Source organism: Equus caballus, chromosome 6, assembly GCF_041296265.1.
Source record: "Equus caballus isolate H_3958 breed thoroughbred chromosome 6, TB-T2T, whole genome shotgun sequence".
In the NCBI taxonomy this organism is placed as follows: Eukaryota; Metazoa; Chordata; class Mammalia; order Perissodactyla; family Equidae; genus Equus; species Equus caballus.
In genome coordinates, this window is record NC_091689.1 from 17,593,952 (window position 1) to 17,614,187 (window position 20,236).

The following is a 20,236-nucleotide window of genomic DNA, read 5'->3' on the forward strand; positions in this document are numbered from 1 at the left end:
TTATATGTGGGATGTCTGCCACAGCATGGCTTGACAAGCTGTGCATAGGTCCGCACCAGGGATCCGAACCAGCAAACCCCAGGCTGCTGAAGTGGAAAGTGGGAACTTAACTGCTTTGCCACTGGGCCGGCCCCTCATTGCAGTTTTGATTTGCGTTTCCTTGATGATTAGTGATGTTAAACATCTTTTCATGTGCCTGTTGGCCATCTGAAGGAAATGCAATTTAAAACCACAAGATAGAAATGTTTCCACTCGCAAAAAACTGAAACTATCCACGTTGGCAAGGGTATGAGAGAAAGGGCTTCATTAAGCGTTTGCTGCACACCAAGCCCCAGACCAGGCCAACCAAGCAAAGATGGAGTGCCTTCCCTCTAGAAGCTTGCAGTCTGGCAGGAAACAAACACAGACTACAGCAAGGTCATGTGCAGTGGATGAGAACCGCCTGGTGAGAGCACTGGAGCGAATCCTGAGCTGTGGCAGTGGTCAGAGAAGACCTCACGAGGACTAGATGTGAGCTGAGACCAAGACAAAGAAGAGGTGGGGAGTGTCCTCTGGGCCGAGGGCGTGTGAGAGCAGGACTTGTTCCAGGGCCAGTGATATGTAACGTGCTGTCGTAGGATGAAGAGCTGGGTGTCAGGACCACTGAGAAACAGCCAGGGAGTAAGCAGGTCAAGAAGTGCCTGGTAAATCAAGAATTAAGAATTGACTCAGCCAGCCAGTGGTTTTCAGATTACCCTTTGGTTTTTCAAATAACGTGCTTCTGAGGTTCCACAAGCATCTTATTCAAATCTCCTCTTCAGGAATATTTTCTACTAATTTAAAACCTGCAATACAAAAGAAATACCTACCCTCTGAAATGTTTTATATACCACAGTTTAATGCCTTAACTTGTGCTTCCAAAATCTAGATGAACATGTTTTGGTGCAGGCCAGAGGAAAGCATCTGTCATCGCTGCGAACACAATAGAATTTCTGACAAATGTGTCATTGTTTGGGAAGGCTGAGCGCTGCCCAACCCTCTTTGGATTCGTGCCTGTACAAGGCAGGTATAATCAGAGCAGAGAGGAGGCCTGAAAGTCAGCAGAAGTTCAGACACATCAGCTCAGCACAGAATCTTGGAACGCTGAGAGTTCGCGAAAACTCATTGACCGCCTTGTGGTAATAACATCAAGCCAGAGAGTCTTAACACATAGTAAGTAATTTTCAATGCATTTTGTCTGAATTTGGTGTTTGTGATAAGGAGACAAGAATTTGGTAGATATTGTTAATGATTCAGCTCTGAAATAGAAGCCTTAACTACTCTTACATTTTTGGATCTTCTGGATCCTTTGAATTGAAGAGTATTCTCAAATCAGCAATGTGAATTAAAAAAAGATGATTTAAATTCATTCATTTGGCAAATGTTTGAGTGCCTCCTGTGTACCGGGTGATACTGGGTGCTGTCCCAAGCACTAAGGATACAGTAGGGAACAGAAGTTCCCTGTTCTCTGCCCTCATGGAGCTAGCTGCTGATCAAATAAAGATATTAGCCAAGCCAAGATGTCAACCCAGGAAGATGTCAGCCATGGTTAAGTGCTGTCAAGGAGCGACACCCACATACTTGAGGATGTGACCTGGTCAGGGAAGGCTCTCCAGAGGAAATGAAGCTTCATCTGCGACCTGGAAGATGAAGTGAATGAAAAGAAGGGCAGTGCAGATGGAGAGTGGTCTGGTGAGGCCATGCAGGCTTCTTAGGATATAATCAGCTTTGTCCTGTTACCGAGAGAACCAGGAGCCGTTGGTTTTTTAGAGGATGAAGTGGCTGGCATACTGTATCCCAATGATTGTGAGACACACTTTTTTTTACATCTTAATATCTCCAAAACTCAGAGTTTAATTAGCATTTTTTCGTTCTAGGCTATACATAAAATAATGATTCAACTTACATTCGATGGCATTTTAAACTTTGTGAAATGTGGTGATCACATTTGCATTTTTAAAAAATCACTCTAGATGTAATGTGGCAAACAGGTTTATGATCCTCCGCATGGATCAGGGTTTTCCCTGTATTATTTTATAATAAATGCAAAAATTAATTGACTACTGGTCCTGAGTAACACTAATAATATTCATTCTCATCTATATTTCACTGCAGAATTTCAAAGTTCTCTTTTTATCAGAATAGTTTCTTTATTCTTGTTAACTTGATAATAAGTGCTATTAATCTGAACTTATTAAAAAACTTCACAAAATACCCCTTTCATTCAATAGATAAACGTAAATTGACATAGATCTATACAAACAGATATAAATAAAATCTGTACCGAATTTCCCTTAATAAAGGGGTTCTGCTATGAAAAACTAAAAGTTTGAATACTGCTGTTCTAGGTAATAGGGATCCACCAAGGATTTTTGCAGAGGAGAATGACATGACTGAAGCTGCAGGATGGAACTTACTCTGACTACAGCAATGTGGAAGACAGGAGGGAGAGGGAGGAAGTTTCTCTGAGAATGAAGGAGGGGAGATGAGCCATTGAACTCTTGAAATGGTCTCGTTTTCTTTTTCTTTTTTTTTTTTGCTGAGGAACATTTGCCCTGAGCTAGCATCCGTTGCCAATCTTCCTGTTTTTTGCAGAGGAAGATTCGCCCTGAGCTAACATCTGTGCCAATCTTCCTCTCTTTTGTATGTGGGTCCCACCACAGCATGGCCGCCAATGAGGGAGGTAGGTTTGCGCCTGGGAACAAAACCCAGGCCACTGAAGCAGAGCATGTCAAACTTAACCACTAGGCCACAGGGCTGGTCACTGATCTTGTTTTCTTACCCAGACAAAAGTGGAGATAATACTTTCTACCTCCTAATAATGATTTAAGGATTTTATGAAGTAAGACATTCAAATTATTGGCACAATTTCCTTCCCTACCTTACATTTTTGTTCTGGTAAGTTCCTTTAGTTTCAAGATGAGTCTTTCTCCTCTACAAAACTATTAAAATGTCTCCTTTTTTCTTCTTTTTTTTTAATTGCAGTAACATTGATTTATAACATTATATAAATTTCGGGTGTACATCATTATATTTTGAAATCTATGTAGATTACATCATGTTCACCACACAAAGACTAATTACAATCCATCACCACACTCATGTGCCTAATCACCTCTTCCCCAGCTCCTTCCCCTCTGGTGACCACCAAGCCAATCTCTGTTTCTATGTGTTTCTTTGTTGTTGTTGTTGTTGTTATCTTCTACTTATGAGTGAGATCATATGGTATTTGACTTTATCCCTCTGACTTATTTCACTTAGCATAGTACCCTCAAGGTCCATTCATGTTATCACAAATGGCCATATTTCATCCTTTCTTATGGCTGAGTAGTATTCCATTGTGTATATATACCACATCTTCTTCATCCGTTTGTCCCTTGATGGGCACCTAGGTTGCTTCCAAGTCTTGGCTATTGTGAATAATGCTGCAGTGAACATAGGGGTGCATGTATGCATTCGTGTTTTCATGGTCTTTGGATAAATACCCAGCATGGAATAGCTGGATCACATGGTAGATCTGTTCTTAATTTTTTGAGAAATCTCTGTACTGTTTTCCATAGTGGCTGCACCAGTTTGCAGTCCCGCCAGCAGTAAAGGAGAGTTCCCTTCTCTCCACATCCTCTCCAATGCTTGTTGTTTCCTGTCTTCTTAATTAGAGCCATTCTGACAGGAGTGAGGTGATATCTCATTGTAGTTTTGATTTTCATCTCCCTGATAGTTAATGATGTTGAACATCTTTTCATGTGCCTGTTGGCCATCTGTATATCTTCTTTGGAGAAATGTCTGTTCAGCTCTTTTGCCCATTTTTTAATTGGGTTGTTAGTTTTTTTTGTTGTTGAGATGTATGAGTTCTTTGTATATTTTGGATGTTAACCCCTTATCTCATAGATGGTTTCCAAATATCTTCTCCCAATTGTTAGGTTGTCTTTTTGTCTTCTTGATGGTTTCTGTTGCTGTGCAGAAGCTTTTTAGTTTGATGTAGTCCCATTTGTTTATTTTTGCTATTGTTTCACTTGCCTGATCAGACATAGTACTTGAAAATATGCTGCTAAGACCGATGTTGAAGAGTGTACTGCCTATGTTTTCTTCTAGAAGTTTAATGCTTTCAGGTCTTACATTCAAGTCTTTAATCCATTTTGAGTTAGTTTTTGTGTATGGTGTAAGATAATGATCTATTTTCATTCTTTTGCATGTAGCTGTCCAGTTTTCCCAACACCATTTATTGACGAGACTCTCCTTTCTCCATTGTATGTTCTTGGCTCCCTTGTTGAAGATTAGCTATCCATAGATTTGTGAGTTTATTTCTGGCCTCTCGATTCTGTTCCATTGATCTGTGTGTCTGTTTTTGTGCCAGTACCATGTCGTTTTGGTTGCTAGAGCTTTGCGGTATATTTTGAAATCAGGGAATGTGATACCTCCAGCTTTGTTCTTTTTCTCAGGATTCCTTTGCCTATTTGGGGTCTTGTGTTGTTACATAAAATGTCTCTGTAGCACTTTTTTTTTTAAGGGAAAACTTCGCATTCAGCAGGAAAAATTATTTACACATTCATACCCTTTTATGCCAAATTCTGTCTCAGTGGCTGCCTCCAGCTCCTCAGTTACATATATACTCTAAAAAAATTTTTCAGAGTGAAGAATACATAACATCTGACAGGACCAAAGGCCCCCTTCAGAATTCAGCAGCTTGCTCAAAGTCAGGTCCCCTTCCAGACTTGGTTCTTCATCTTTCTAGGCTCAAGCTACTGACTCCTCCCTCCTCCTTGACATTGCTGTCTTCTTCCCTTCATATCCAATTGGAAATCAAGTCTCGTCCTCCGTTCCTTTGGATTCTCTTGTGTTCACCCCTCATGGCCTCCCTGTCCCTCCCTCAGTGCCTCCCACCAGTGCTGCTGCTTCTCTCAGTTGGTCTCCACATCTGGTGCCTTCCTCCTTCCTGCCCACCACTGCTCGATGAATCTTCCAATATAGTGAGGGGAAAATACAGTCAGTCCTAATTATTCACACTTTCTGTATTTGTGAATTTGCCTGCTCGCTAAAAATTTATTTGTAACCCCAAAATCAGTATATTCTTGGTGCTTTCCCAGTCATTCCTGGACATATGCAGAGCAGAGAAAAAATTGAGTCTACCCACTGCCAGATTCCCAGGTGAGATAGAACAAGGCAGCCAGCTGACTTCTTGGTTCAGCTCTCATTCTGTAAACAAGTGTCCTTTTCATGGTCTACTTAGTGCCACGTTGTTCTCATTTTTGTGCTTTTTGGTGGTAATTTCACTGTGTAAAATGGCCTCCAAGGGCCGGCCCAGTGGTGCAGTGGTTAAGTGCACAATTCCACTTCTCGTGGCCCAGGGTCGCTGGTTCAGATCCCAGATGGGGACATGGCACCGCTTGGCAAAAGCAATGCTGTGGCAGCCCATGTATAAAGTAGAGGAAGATGGGCACGGATGTTAGCTCAGGGCCAGTTTTTTTTTTTTTTTTTTTTTGAGGAAGATTAGCCCTGAGCTAACTACTGCCAATCCTCCTCTTTTTGCTAAGGAAGACTGGCCCTGAGCTAACATCCATGCCCATCTTCCTCTACTTTATACGTGGGATGCCTACCACAGCATGGCTTTTGCCAAGCGGTGCCATGTCCGCTCCCGGGATCCCAACCAGCAAACCCCCAGCGGCAGAGAAGCAGAACGTGTGCACTTAACAGCTGCGCCACCAGGCCGGCCCCAGGGCCAGTCTTCCTCAGCAAAAAGAGGAGGATTGGCAGTAGTTAGCTCAGGGCTAATCTTTCTCAAAAAATAAAAGTAAAAAAATAATAAAACGGCCTCCAAGCATAGTGCTGAAGTGTTGCCTCATGTTCCCAAGTGCAAACAGGCTGTGATGTGCCTTATGGAGAAAATATGTGTGTTAGATAAGCTTCGTTCAGGCCTGAATTACAGTGCTGTTGGTTGTGAGTTCAGTGTTAATGAATCAACAACATGTGTTAAATAAAGTATCTTTAAACAGAAACACACATAAAACAAGGTTACGTGTTGATCCGTTGATGAAAATGTGATCAGAGGCTCCCAGGAACCTACCCGGTTTTCCCCTAGGGCAGTGATCCGGTGTTCGCTAATTCAGCATTGGCAGCGACTTTCTAGAACCTAAGTACTGTGAATAACGAGAATCAGCTGTGCACAAGCACATACATAGACTTTTCAGGAGATCTGGTGCTCCGCTTCGCTTACAGGGTGTTGAGCTATACAATCTGGCCCCATTTCCCACTCCTAACTTTTCTCCTGATATTCTTTGCCACAAAGTCTCTGTTCCAACCAAAACGACAATTTATTTTCTGCCCGGAATTCATTCCAGCCACTGCCCCTCTCCACTCCTTGCGCCTCCACTCCTTTGAGGGATCCACTGGGGGGCAAGCACAAAGATGAGCACGTGAGCCAGGCCTGGCCAATCATTAATCCCTCTGCCTCCAGGATGCATGTAGGTGGTTGACACAGACTGGACCACTACAATCATTCCCTGGGATTTTTCAACTTCAGCTGAAGAGGGAGAGTTAGTTTCTTGTTTCTCTGGAGATCCTCAGATGTAGGCTTGGAGTTTCTAGCTGCCAGGCTCCCCCCTGCATGAGGGACATACATCTGCAATAGAGGATAATGAGGCCAACAGCAGAGAAGAAGAGAAACAGAAGGAAAGAGAGGGGGCTGACAATCCGATGCCTGAGGCCAGCCACACCACTGCCTTTCCAAGTTACATAACCCAACATGATTGCTTTCTTACTAAATACTCAAGATTGATCCTGAATAACACACCCAGACCTTTCTTGATCTATCTGGAATGCACTGTGTCACACTGCTCTACCTCACAAGTTTCTCCTTATCTTGGATTTCTTTTGGGGCAAAATTTAGTGTACCTGGATTTCCTTCTGTGTATCTTCTCTTTCCTTAAGGTTTTTCGTCCAAGACTATTCCTGTTGGCGATAGATAATAAAAGAGGAAACTGGAGATTGGGAAGATGAAAAGGAAGTAGAATGGGAGTAGAGCTTTTGCAGAGCAGCCGTAGGAGGGAGAAGGGCTGCAGAGGCAGAGCATGGAGGCCTCAGACCTGCTCTTCCAGGGGACATGTGTGAGCCAGGTGGGCCAAGTACACAGTGCTCTGCTGTGACCAAGGTGTGCTGTGAGCTAAGCCTCTGCAACCTTGTTTGTGGGGGTCCTGTCCTCACATAGATGTCATCTCTTGAACTCACCCAATGTCACATCTGTCCTTTAGTCTTTGTTTCTGCTACCCCTCCACCTGGAACACCTTTTCCCCAGTCTTTGCTGAGTTATTCATCTTGTTCTCAGGTCTACCTTCATCTCTGCCAGAATTCCCCTTAACCTGGCCTTTTTCAGGGGTAAATTTGAGGAAAGAGCTTGAGAAATAATAAGTCAAATAAAGGTTACCTCAAATTTTCCTATCTTAAACATCCAAATGACTCTTGATAGTGGCAGCCAACAGCATGGAGTCATAAAAGCAAAAATAAATGAACATTTGACTAAGCGACAAGACACTGAAGAAAATATCTCTTGACGTCTTCACCAACAAGGCAACATCAGCTTCTTAGCATCTCATTGAGATTGATGGGGAAGGAGAAGTTCTTTTCTAGCAAAGAAGAGTATAGACTAAAGGCGGCAGCAGCCTGAGGTCCATGTTCAGCTTGCACATGGTCCTGGATCCAGCTCTTAGCATAACGCTGAGCACGCAGTGGGAATTCAGTAAATATTTGTTGGATTAATAAATGTTGATCCTTTTTGCTATAATATTTTAGAAGCAAGTACAGAGCACAAAAATGGCACAAAGCAAGGAAGTCGCCCACATGTAGGGGATTACATCTTAGGAGGGGTTTTCTTCAGGATTTGACTATAGCATCTGAATCTTTAAAAAATGGAATAGATATTTTCCAGGGACTGAAGTGGGGAGCAGGAAGAATTCTAGGAAGGTCCATCTTAGCAAAGTCACTGAATTATGATACTACAGTTGTGAAACTACAAGCGATGTGTTGAAATGTGGGGTGTAGTCATGGGCCTAGCGTGAGATGATGCTGATGAAGAGGCGGGCAGGGGTCACTGTCTGGGGGGCCGGGTATGCCACACTGAGGATTTTGGCCATGGAGAGACTTTAAAGGATTTTCAATTAAGAGAAAAAAAAAGATCACATTCATGGTAGCATTTTAGTACGAAGCCTTCACCTGCCGTGTTGAAGACAGCCTGCTTCATGCGTGGAGGTGGAGAGCCCTCTTAGGAGATTTTATTGTGATCCTCAAAAGCACAGTGGAGATGAAAGGAATGTCAAGAGTTGTTAAGAAAGTGCAATTGATATAATTTGGCCGCAGAGTCAATGTTTTTTAATCACAGAGAGCTAAGAGTCTAGAATGACTCAACTAATGCCACCAAAATAAGGACTGCAGGAGGAGGAGTAGGTAGGTTTGTAAGAAAAGAAGATGAGATCAATTTTTGAAGTTGAGCATAAGATGCCAGTGGATTACCCAGGTGGATGTGCACAGGAAGCAGCTGGATAATTTAGTAGGACTCTGGAGGTCAGAAATGAAAATACAGATTTTGACTCGGCAGCATATAAAACTATGGGTTAGATTACCGAGAGGGAGGACAGAATTTTAACGTTGAAGCACAAGTCAAGGCAGAGGAACTCTTGTGTCCCCATGTTTGCATCTTCTTTTTGCTTTTGGAGGGGAAAAGTATGCATCACTGATATTGGTGGCATAAGCTACACGGCTTATTTGAGGATGGGTTAAGTATTTTTCCTTGTAAGTAATGAAAGGCATTTGCAATGAGAAGAGGCTGATAGAACAGCGTGGGTAAAGGCATGGGAAATGGCTCCTTTTATGTGATGCTGACAGGTGTGCAAATTAGTACATCTTTCCTATGGCAGAAACCTTTACTTGTCCCTAATGTCTTTTTTCCCCTGTCCTTAGTAAAAGATTACCTGACTTTTAGCTGAACATATGGGCATCCCAGAAAAAAAGACGACATTTCTCAGTCTCCCCTGCAGGTAGATGTAGCCACACGACCAAATTCCGGCCGATAGGATGTCGGCAGAAGTGGTGAGTGTGACTTCACAGAAGAGTCCTTGGGAGTTAGACCCTTTTTGTCCCTTCCTCCTTCCTGCTGGCTGGAGTGCAGATTTGATGGCCAGGACTTGAGCAGCTATCTCCCCCCGTGCAGAAGAAACCAAGTTCTGAAGATGATGGAGTACCAAAATGGAAGGTGCCTGGTCCCCAGGGTCAGGGACTGCCTCCTCTCTTACAGAAACACATAAACTGCTGTCTTGTGTAAGCCAGCTTGTTGGGTGTTCTGTCATTTTCAGTTAAACCTAATCCTGACCAATATACTTGCCAAAGGCAATTCAGCAAAATTTAGTCAAGTAATGTATGTGTGTCCTTTACCCTGGCATCCCACCTCAGGGCATTTACCCTCAGGAGATAATTACATAAATTTGAAATGACACATAAACTGGATATTCATCACAGCATTATTTATAATAACCAAAAAGAGCGGGGGGGGGGGGGCGACAAATGAAAAGTCCTTCAATAGAAAATTCCTTAAGGTGCTGGCCCTGTGGCCGAGTGGTTAAGTTCGCTCGCTCCACTGCAGGCGGCCCAGTGTTTCGTTGGTTCAAATCCTGGGCGCGGTCATGGCACTGCTCATCAAACCACGCTGAGGCAGCGTCCCACATGCCACAACTAGAAGGACCCACAACGAAGAATATACAACTACGTATCGGGGGGCTTTGGGGAGAAAAAGGAAAAACAATAAAATCTTAAAAAAAAAAAGAAAATTCCTTAAGAAAATTACGTATACTTCTGTATAAGAGAACACTGAAGCCACCAAAACAATGATGTTCTATTTACACATCAGATGAATAGATGTCTATGACATAGAATGAAAGAAGACATTACAAATGAGCATGTTTATTATTATCCTCTTCATGTAAAACTAATAAATATACACACACACAGAAATCAATCTATAAATGTATATATAGAATCTGCAAAATGTTTGGAGAATGTGAGAATACTCTTTAATGCCTGGAAATGGGATTTTAGATTTTTTTTTTTACTTTTTCATCATACTTTTTATTATTATTTGAATTGTTTCCTATCAACCTTATCATTGTTGTGAAAACTATAAAGCCTTTTTAATGTTTTTAAATGTTCTCTTTAGTATTTTTTTTTAAAGATTGACACCTGAGCTAACAACGGTTGCCAATCTTCTTTTTTTTTCCTGCTTTTTCTCCCCAAATTCCCCCAGTATATAGTTGTATATTTTAGTTGTGGGTCCTTCTAGTTGTGGCATGTGGGACTCTGCCTCAGCATGGCTTGATGAGCGGTGCCATGTCCGCGCCCAGGATCCAAACCGGTGAAACTCTGGGCCGCCAAAGCCGAGAATGCGAACTTAACACTCGGCCATGGGGCCAGCCCCTAAATGTTCTCTTTAAAAAATCAAAATCATTAAGAAAGTAATGTGGAGAGCTTTGCCAGCTAACAGTTCAGGAAGAGGTGTGGCCATTGTTGCTAAAAGTCAGTAAATGCAAACACACTCCAGGAAAACTGACTCACCTTTTTGTGGTAGTCCATAGTGGGTGGAGACATCCTAATTGGCAGGTTTTTAAACTTTCTACTGAAAAAATAATTGGAACTTAGATGATCACCTCAATGGATAATATATTTCAATTCTTTCATTTTATTTTTTATAAATCTGAGGAGTTGGGTTGGGGAAAGGAAATATATTTATGGCTTCAGAGTAAATTTCAATCATTTAGGACTCCTCATTTTTATTTTTTCTTCAGAAATATGTCTACAGTAATTATCAGCAAATCTAGCAAGATATTATTTATGCACACAGTGTAAGAGCTCATTTATATCACTGAAGTTTTGAGTTTTTAAGGATTGGCTTCTCCCCACAGCAACTCTACACAGCTTATCTCCCCACCCCAATCTCGTCATTTTTTGTTTTGGTTTTGGTGGGGAAGATTGTCTCTGAGCTAACATCTGTGCCTCTATTTTGTATGTGGGTCACTGCTGCAGCATGGCTGACAAATGGTGTGGTCCCATGCCCAGGATCTGAACCCATGAACCCTGGGCCACCGAAGCAGAGCATACCAAACTTAACCAGTACACCATGGGGCTGGCCCCTATGTAGTATTTTTTATGTTTTATTTCATTTTAATTTTTGTTGCAAAAAGCTTTATTTACAAAGAAATGAGATGCCTTTGTGCAATTCATAGCAGTTAAATGGAAATAAAATTGTGGTGCACCTTGAAGAGATAAGGCTAATTATAATCTATTTACTTACAGACCTGTTGACTGTAGTATTTCCCAGTTTTAAATTTCGAAAACATGTCACCTCCCTTTTTTGTTTTCTAATTTGTAGGATTACCCACCAGTTTGACTAGAAATAGCCTGAAGCCCAACCTGCAAAGTTTTTAGAGCTTTTGTGGAGTTTAATATCTTCTTCTCTTTTATGGCCAGTTAAGTAAGGCTGCCTGAGAATTCTTTCTTCATTTCTATCAAGTTGGCTTCCCCAGCACCTGCCCTCGCTTAGCATTTCAAAAAGAGGCAAAGCAGCAGGCAACCATTGTTTCGCCCCTTTGTTGTGGCCCCTTATCTACTGTAAAATCAGAAGATGTGGCTGAATGGCAGTCTTAGTTTTTAAATGTATTTAATATTATTAAAATACTAAATTTCACATAACAGTGGAATACTCTGCTGATTCACAGAAAAGTGCTTTTGTGGTCATTTCATAACAATAAGGATTTCTCAGCTGTTTAGATTGCTTAGCATCTTTCTTCTTTTTGACTTTTAAATTAAAATTAATACATAAATGCATAATTAGTATACAGAAAATATGTGTTTAAATAGAAATAGTTGAAGTAAATCTAAATTTATATTAATAGAAATCTATAAACTTAAATTAAAATATAAATATTACTTACATAAATAAAATTTTGTATCTTTCAAAGTATTGATTTATTTAGTTTATATCCCACATATTGATGAGTTCTAATACCTAGAAAACTTACTGTTGTTTTCAACAGTATAGTCTACTGGAAAAATCTCTGACCTTTCTTGATTTGATGTCTGCCATTTACTGGCTATGTGCCACCGGATAAGTCAATGTATTAATTTATTCAACAAGTACTTATTGATTTCAACTCTGTGCTTTTCACCATGGGCACTCTGCAGGTTAAAAAAAAAGTCTCTAACTAAGACTTGGAGATTGCTTTGGAAGCTAGTGGTAGTCATAAAAGATAAATACTTATAGTTCAGTGGGCTACATGCCCAGTGAATAGAACTCTCCAGTAGATACTGTGAAGCTTGCGTGGAAATTGGGCCATAGAAGGTCCAAGTGGGATGTGAAGAAGGGATTCTAGGCCACCCGTGCAAGTGCAGGAAGATATTGTAAGGCAGGAAATCCTTAAAGAACTTAACCTTGGAAATCTGGGAATATTCTGGGAAGAGGAGGAAACCAGGGAAGGAGTCAAATGCTGCAGAGTATAGTAAAATAAAGACGTGTGCCCTTAGATATGGAGGTTGGGTGGATCCTGGTAACATTTGCAAGATGGATTCAGTAACATGATGTGTGTGAATAAAAAATGAGGAAATAAAGATAAGGAAAATGGATGATTTTTCCAAGAAATTTGTTATAAAGGGAAAGCTCAGAGAAGGTTCCAATTGTAGGGAGTGCATGGTCAAAGAATTCTAGTTGTTGGAAGGGAGAGGTTTGAGCATGTTTAAGGCTAAGAGGAAGGAGCTAATGGAAAGGGAGAAGATGACAGAACAGGAGGAAGGAGATGTGGTGTAAATGAAATAACATGAACTTTGGTGTCAGACAGACCTCAATTAATTCTTGTTAGTTGTGCGAACTTGGCCAATGAAACTCACCCTCTGAATCTCACTTTCCTCAACTGTAAAATGAAAACCTGATACTTGAATGAAGTTTCTTCATTCATTCATATAATTTTTACAGAAGACATTGGACATGCGGAGAAGAGAAGACACTTGTCCCTGCTTTCTAGGATCCTACAGCCCCTTGGATGTATTTGTAAATAATAGAACCAAACTCAAGGGGCCAGCCCAGTGGTGTAGTGGCTAATTTCACACGTTCCTCTTTGGCGGCCTGGGGTTCATGGGTTCAGATCCTGGATGCAGACCTACACACCACTCATCAAGCTGGTGAGGATTATTTTAGGCCGGTTAATTTTGGAACTGCGGATGAGGACTGGAATTTGCTTGCCCTTTGAGAGACATTTGCATTTGTGAAGGAAGGGAGATGACCTTGTCTCTAGAAACTCTTCATGGGGAAGGCAAGAACTTGGGTTGGTTGCTGTCTGGCAATCTCATGTAACTGATTTAGGGTGGTGGCTTCTGACCTTTACTTAATCCGATTTGATTCTTGTCTAAAAGTCATGGGATCACCCAATGACCAGACCCCACCTGCACTGATAGCATTTTAACTTTTTTTCATGTTCCTTCCTTTGTCTTGTAAAGAGATGACTCACATACGCATGCCTTATAAAATTAGCCCTAACCCTCAACTCAGGGCGGCAGCAGCTCCTCCTGCCCGTGGGCCCTGTCCCCACGCAGCAGCCTGACTGCCCATGGGTCCTGTCCCCATGCTATTCCACACTATGCCCTAAATAAAAGAGCACTACTGCAAGATCTTGAGAGTCCAAGAAATCTTTCTTTCAGCTCCTCGGCTCACCGACCCCACATCAAAGCCATGCTGTGGTGACGTCCCACATACAATGTAGAGGAAGATTGGCACAGATGTTAGCTCTGGGACAATCTTCCTCACAAAAAAAAAACAAAAACAAACTCAAGAGATATTTAGGAGATAAAATAATTTTGAAGACTTGCTTAGCATTTGGATTTGGGGTGAGAGAGAAAGTTATTTAGTAAACAATGGGGTAGGCATGTGTCCTAATTGGTTAAGTCATATAGGCAGGACTTCCTCATATCCCATGGTTGAGGGAGAGTTTTTCTGTCTCTCTCAGCAGATGTTAAGGAGAACTTATGTAACACCAATTGCCACTGATAGTGAATTTGTGATCCTGCAGGAACCAGCCTTTAGTAGAAGCCGATACTGCCTGCGCTTGGGAAAGCAGAGCCATGGAAGAACCTAGGCCCCTGATGACATAACTGAACACCGATCATGCTATGCCTGAGCCTTCCTTATTTCTAGACTCCATTTCAGCCAGTTAATCAGGGTTTTCTGTTAAATGTAGCCAAAAACATCCTAACAGTTATAGGTTGATATGAGAATAAAATGAAATATGTAGAACACCTGGTGTTTCAACACAGTAAACTCAATTTTTGCCAATTATTACTATTAATTAATTAATTCATACCACTACTGATTCCTAGGTTCTTTGGCAAATGGCAATATCCATAGGTTGGCAAACTTTTTCTGTAATGGGTCAGATAGGAAGTATTTTAGGCCTTGTAAGCTACTGTCAGGAAGGGGAGCATTCCACCCTTCCTTTCTTGGTTCTTTTGGTGGTCAAATAATCAAAATGACATAAGACAGATTAACAGGAGAAAATAAAATTTAATTACATATGTATGGGAAATTCACATTAACTTGAGAGAATGAAAAGACAGTGAGGCAAAATGAAGTATGTTCGTCATTCTTGACTAAGAAGAAGAGGGCAAGGGTCTGGGGTTTCAAAGGGAAGGAAGGTGACTCACAGGAAGAATGAAAAGAGTAAATGCTGTTTGGTAAACAAATGTTTGCTAGGCCATCCAGAAACAATGAGAAACAGAGAGGACTTTGATCCAGCAGGCCCTGCTCTCCTCCCTGTCTACCGCTCCTAGTTTGAGTTATACTGTAGTTATCCATAGTGATATCTCCTTCCTGGAGCAGTTCCTCTATCTAAATTCTTTCAGGCAGCTAGGGAGAAGGTCAAAGCTTCTTCCTCAGGTTTTTTGTTTCTTAAAGACAGTCAGCCTAGGGCTGACCAGTATCATAGTGGTTAAGTTTGAGCCTCTGCTTTCGTGGCCCAGGGTTCGCAGGTTCGGATCCTGGTTGTAGACCTCTACACCGCTCATCAAGCCATGCTGTGGTGGTGTCCCACATACAAGGTAGAGGAAGATATTGGCAGCAGATGTTAGCCCAGGGCTAATCTTCCTCACCAAAGGAAAAAAAGTCAGCCTAAAATAATCCTTATGCCGGAGAGACATATTTTGGGATAACAAATTCTGCTCCCCTACACCACATATGGTCTCTGTTGTATATTCTTCTTTATGCTTTTGTTTCTGGGGTGTTTTGTTTTTTTCCTTTTTAAAATTCTAGAAACCATTCTTAGCTCAAGTTGTGGGCATATTTGGCCTATTGGCTAGAGTGTGCCAACCCCTGGCAATGCCATTCACTTACATAAGAACCCAGGAAGAGGCGGTTTGGAGGAGAAGATACCGAATTTTGTTTTAAATATATTAAGGTGGCATGCCCAGGTAGAGATGTTCATTCAGCCAAGAGATCTGGGCTGGAGATATACGTGGTGAATCACCAGCACGTAGACGGTAGGAAGCCAAGCGAGAAGTCTCAGAGATGGGTGAGATCACCCAGGAAGGCTGTGTAGTGTCTTCCCAGTGAGGTGAGGAAAGGGCCAAGAACAGAAGTACAGAGAGCCCTGTGCTTCTCCAGGGTGGGAGGGATGGTCAAGGTTTATACACAGCGCCAAGGCCTTGAAAGGGATGGGGAGCTCGGAAAGACTCTTAGGCAGAGGGTTGACATGATCACATTGATGTTTTAGAAGGAACATTCTTGCAGCAGATGTGTAAAGAATGACTTCCAGGAGGGTAAAACAAGGGGTATGGAGAACAGAAAACCTCTGTACTGGTTCAAGGGGAAAAGATTTGAGGTCCTTAATCAAAGTGTGCTGGTAAATGCTTGACAAATGGCTCTCCAGGGGAAAAAGCCTGACTTGTAGCAACTGCCAGTTTCTATGGTGTAAATATTTCCATCATGGCCAAACTAAGGGAAGTAGTGGGAATGTGGAGAAGGGGTGGATGAGAGAGAGATTTGGGAGGTGAATTGAGGCTTAAGTCACTGACTGAATGAAGGGTGAAGACGTACGGGCTCTTCCACATTTCTGTCTTGGGGGGTTGGGATAAGCTGAAATGGGGACAGTAACAAAATAAGCAAATTTACAGGCTCTCTCTCTCCCAACTAGAACATAAACTCCATGGATACGGGGCCTTTTGATCATTTCATACACTGCTGTGTCCCTAGCACGTGGCTGACACTCAATAAATATTTGTTGAATGAATGAATGATTCCCAGTCACATCCCTGAAGACTCACTGCTGACATAAGCAGTAGCAGAGTCCATGTAGCAGTGTGGAGCCAGGCTGCAGGGGGTCGAAAAGTGAGGAAATTGAGACAATGCACAGACTGCACTTTGAAAAAGCTTGTCTCTGAAACACAGGAGACACATTGGACGGCAGCCAGCTAAAGGAAATTTTACATTACTTTGTCTGGGGAAAAATGAATCGCAGCATGTAGCTTCCGGGAGCCACTGGGAGCCCTAGGACTGGCTCGGGGGAACTGACACGAGCTGTGAGAGCAAGAACTTGCATTCAAAGCACTAAATGGAAAATCAAGAGCTGAGTCTGCAGGACAGTGAAGGAAGGACGGGAGGTGTGAAGATAAGAGGAGTTCTGTCCCAGGTCAGAAATCAGGGACCTGAAACCAGGAAAGATCTAGATTGTAGCTTGTCAGATGCTGACAAACGATTTTGCTCAATTCCCATTTAGCTTAACCAGAAAGGGCCATGGGATGGTTTGGCCAGCTGTTACACTTGAGCCTGACGTCAGAACTCTCACCAAATTTTGCATTGTGGTCATGGATGTAACTTGGGGAAAAAAACCTCTTTGAATAGAATGCGTTTCAACTTTTTTTCAATGAAATAGTTTTCTCCCCAAGAGAACATTTCATAAATGTTCATAGGTTTATAAATAAATAAATAATTGTAATTGCTGTACCTACTATAAATACTTTTAGGTATTGCTTTATTTTCCCCCCCCCATTTTTTTTTATTAAGATTATGATAGATTACAACCTTGTGAGATTTCAGTTGTACATTATTGTTAGTCATGTTGTGGATACACCACTTCACCCTTTGTGCCCTCCCCCCACCCCCCCCTTTTCCCTGGTAATCACTGATCAGTTCTCCTTGTCTATATGTTAACTTCCACCTATGAGTGGAGTCATATAGAGTTCGTCTTTCTCTGTCTGGCTTATTTCGCTTAACATAATACCCTCGAGGTCCATCCATGTTGATGCAAATGGAACAATTTTGTCCTTTTTTTATGGCTGAGTAGTATTCCATTGTGTATATATACCATATCTTCTTTATCCAATTATCAGTTTCTGGGCATTTAGGTTGGTTCCATGTCTTGGCTATTGTAAATAATGCTGCGATGAACATAGGGGTGCATGGGACTCTTGGGATTTCTGATTTCAGGTTCTTAGGATAGATACCCAGTAATGGGATGGCTGGGTCATAGGGTATTTCTATTTTTAATTTTTTGAGATATCTCCGTACTGTTTTCCATAGTGGCTGTACCAGTTCGCATTCCCACCAACAGTGTATGAGGGTTCATTTTTCTCCACAACCTCTCCAACATTTGTCACTCTTGGTTTTGGATGTTTTTGCCAATCTAACGGATGTAAGGTGCGTATTGATTTATTTTAAACTGTGTGTTTGCAAGTTTATGCTGTCACACAGGGCTGCAAGTCCAGACCAAACTTTAGGTTTGATCGGGGACTTTCCCTTGAATTTCCTTATCTTGTTTTCGCTTCAATATCTGCTTTCCTACCTTAAATCAGCTTCACTCATTGCCTTAGAGGAATGTCCCAAGACCAGGTTCTCAGAGGCAAGGGTGTAGGATTTTAAATTTCAAAAGCCCAGACATTGGCTGGGGGTGGAGGGCTTCAAGTTTACAGCACAGACAATAGATTGGTGAGGACATGCAGAGAGCCCATCTCCCGATTCTCCAACAAGCAAACCTCCCAGGTTGCAGGATGGTGGAGAGATTCAGAAAGGAGGGCAAGAGGACTGAGATGCTGCCGGTCCACAAGCAGAGCCCTCTGCCATTTCCTTCCAAGCTGGTTTGGGGGTGAAGATAAAAAACTCAGTACACTCCCCAGGTATACGGACTCTCTAGGTGCTGAGCAGCCCTGTGCCCTCCCCCTCCAGACCAGGTGAGGAATGGGAGAGGCAGGTAAATAGACTCTGCTGAGAGGTCTCGGGCACCTCCCACCCTGGGCATGTTGCAAGAGGAGATGATGGCTGGACTGGCCTGAGACAAGCCTCCCAGCCCCCTGTGCCTCCTGCAGGGCACCAGTGGAAATGTTGCCAGGAGGCAGGAGACTGCTGCAGCTCTTACCTCTTACCTGTGGGATGGTAACCCAAGAGCAGATGGGACGGGGGCAGCTCAGCTGCTGCTGGCTTGCACATAATGGCACAGAGGACTCACTGCTCCCCCTCAGAAACTTGGACTCAGCTTTCGTAGAGAGAAGAGGGAGGTGCCAGAGTGACTGAGATTAGGTTTAGGAAACATTCACTTGGCATTGGGATGGAGAGAGAGGCTTTTCCCTGTTTACCTTGTTCATGTTACAACAGGCATTTATTACCTATGAAAATGCTCTAATGTTCCCTTATAGAAAAAGTTTTATTTCTTGCATATCCTTGTTAGGGAAGTGAGAGTCTTTTTTTTTTTTTTTTGAGGAAGATTAGCCCTGAGCTAACATCAGCTGCCAATCCTCCTCTTTTTTGCTGAGGAAGACTGGCCCTGAGCTAACATCTGTGCCCATCTTCCTCTACTTTATATGTGGGATGCCTGCCACAGCATGGCGTGCCAAGCAGTGCCATGTCCGCACCCGGGATCCAAACCGGTGAACCCCGGGCCACCAAGAAGCAGAACGTGCACACTTAACCGCTGCGCCACCGGACTGGCCCCAGGGAAGTGAGAGTCTTATTTACTATGTTAGTATAACAATATAGATTCTAAGTAAAGCCATGTATTTCTTTTACAAGTCAACATAAATAATTGTTTTATATTACTCTGTAGTATTTGTATTCTGGCTCTACAAATATGATCTTAAACCAGACTAATTGTTAATTTTTCACTCTCCTCCCGTGCATGACAGGTGCCTGACTGACTGCCTTGCAAGTAGTAGGGACACAACAAATATTCATTTGATTGACAAATGTGTTGACTCAGTAATTAAGTGGATGATGTGACCATGACTACAAACTGAAGATTTGATTCCAATCATTTTGGAAAATGGATCATATATTGAGGGCTAAGTGTCTTGCAGAGAGAATGGAGAATGCTTGTTAAGCCAGCAAGTCATTTGAGTGGCAGACAAATAAGAGCTCTTAGTGACTGTCATGATACGCTAAAAGTGACTCAAACTAAGTCTTGAAGAAAGAGTTTTTTAGGAGGACAAGGCTGTGGAGGACGCTCTGGGCAGTGGAAATGCATGTGCAAATACATGGTGCTACCATCAAAACATGGTACTTCCAGATAACTCACTAGGGTGATGATGAGAAATGTTACTTGGACAGGGAGATAGGATGCTGAGCATCCAGATGCCAATTTCTTATCGTGTTTGCAAGCATCTTCTCCATGGTAGATAACATTGAGTTGCACAACCAGGATGCTCCAGACGAGAGCTCTCAAGGAGCTGGCTGTAGAAAGCATACAGACATGAAAACAAAAGCATGAGTGAATATCAAAGCATTTGAAGAAAGTGTTTGTGATTGCTTTTTGCTCTTATTCTTCCTTATAGTCTGCAATTTAGCAGGAAAGCCTATTAGATGTAATCCTGGGGTTATGATATGCAATACAGGTACCATTTGTCTCGAGTGAGCAACTCAGCTTTAGGGTAAGATGCTAAGAGGGGATCCTGCTTATCACCTGCGTGCTTGGAAGGACTCCTGTGTCTCCTCACCTGGCTTCTGAAGGGCTCAAATGACACTTGCCCTGGCCACCCTATTTTAAATGGAACCCTCATCCCCCATCCAGCTCTCCCTATCTTCTTTTCCTAGTTTATTTTTCTTCACAGCATTTATCACATTCTTACACACTATGAAATATATTTACTTGTTTTATTTATTGTCCATATCCCTCCCCTCCTCCGTCCCCCCTCCCCCATAGAATGTAATCCCCATGGGAGC

The 20,236-nt window shown here is 42.3% G+C and overlaps 1 protein-coding gene across 2 annotated transcripts in view; it reads left to right on the plus strand.

Annotated features, from left to right (window-relative positions):
• Positions 1-20,236, plus strand: part of FBXO36 (F-box protein 36) — an 86,002-nt gene that overhangs the window by 15,205 nt on the left and 50,561 nt on the right. The window contains exon 1 of one of the 2 annotated variants that reach the window (XM_070270585.1): positions 908-1,191. The exons of the other annotated variant lie outside the window; for it this stretch is intronic. The gene's annotated coding sequence lies outside the window, so the exon portion shown is untranslated. Of the gene's footprint in view, positions 1-907; positions 1,192-20,236 lie in introns of those variants that run through there. 2 annotated transcript variants of the gene reach the window in all.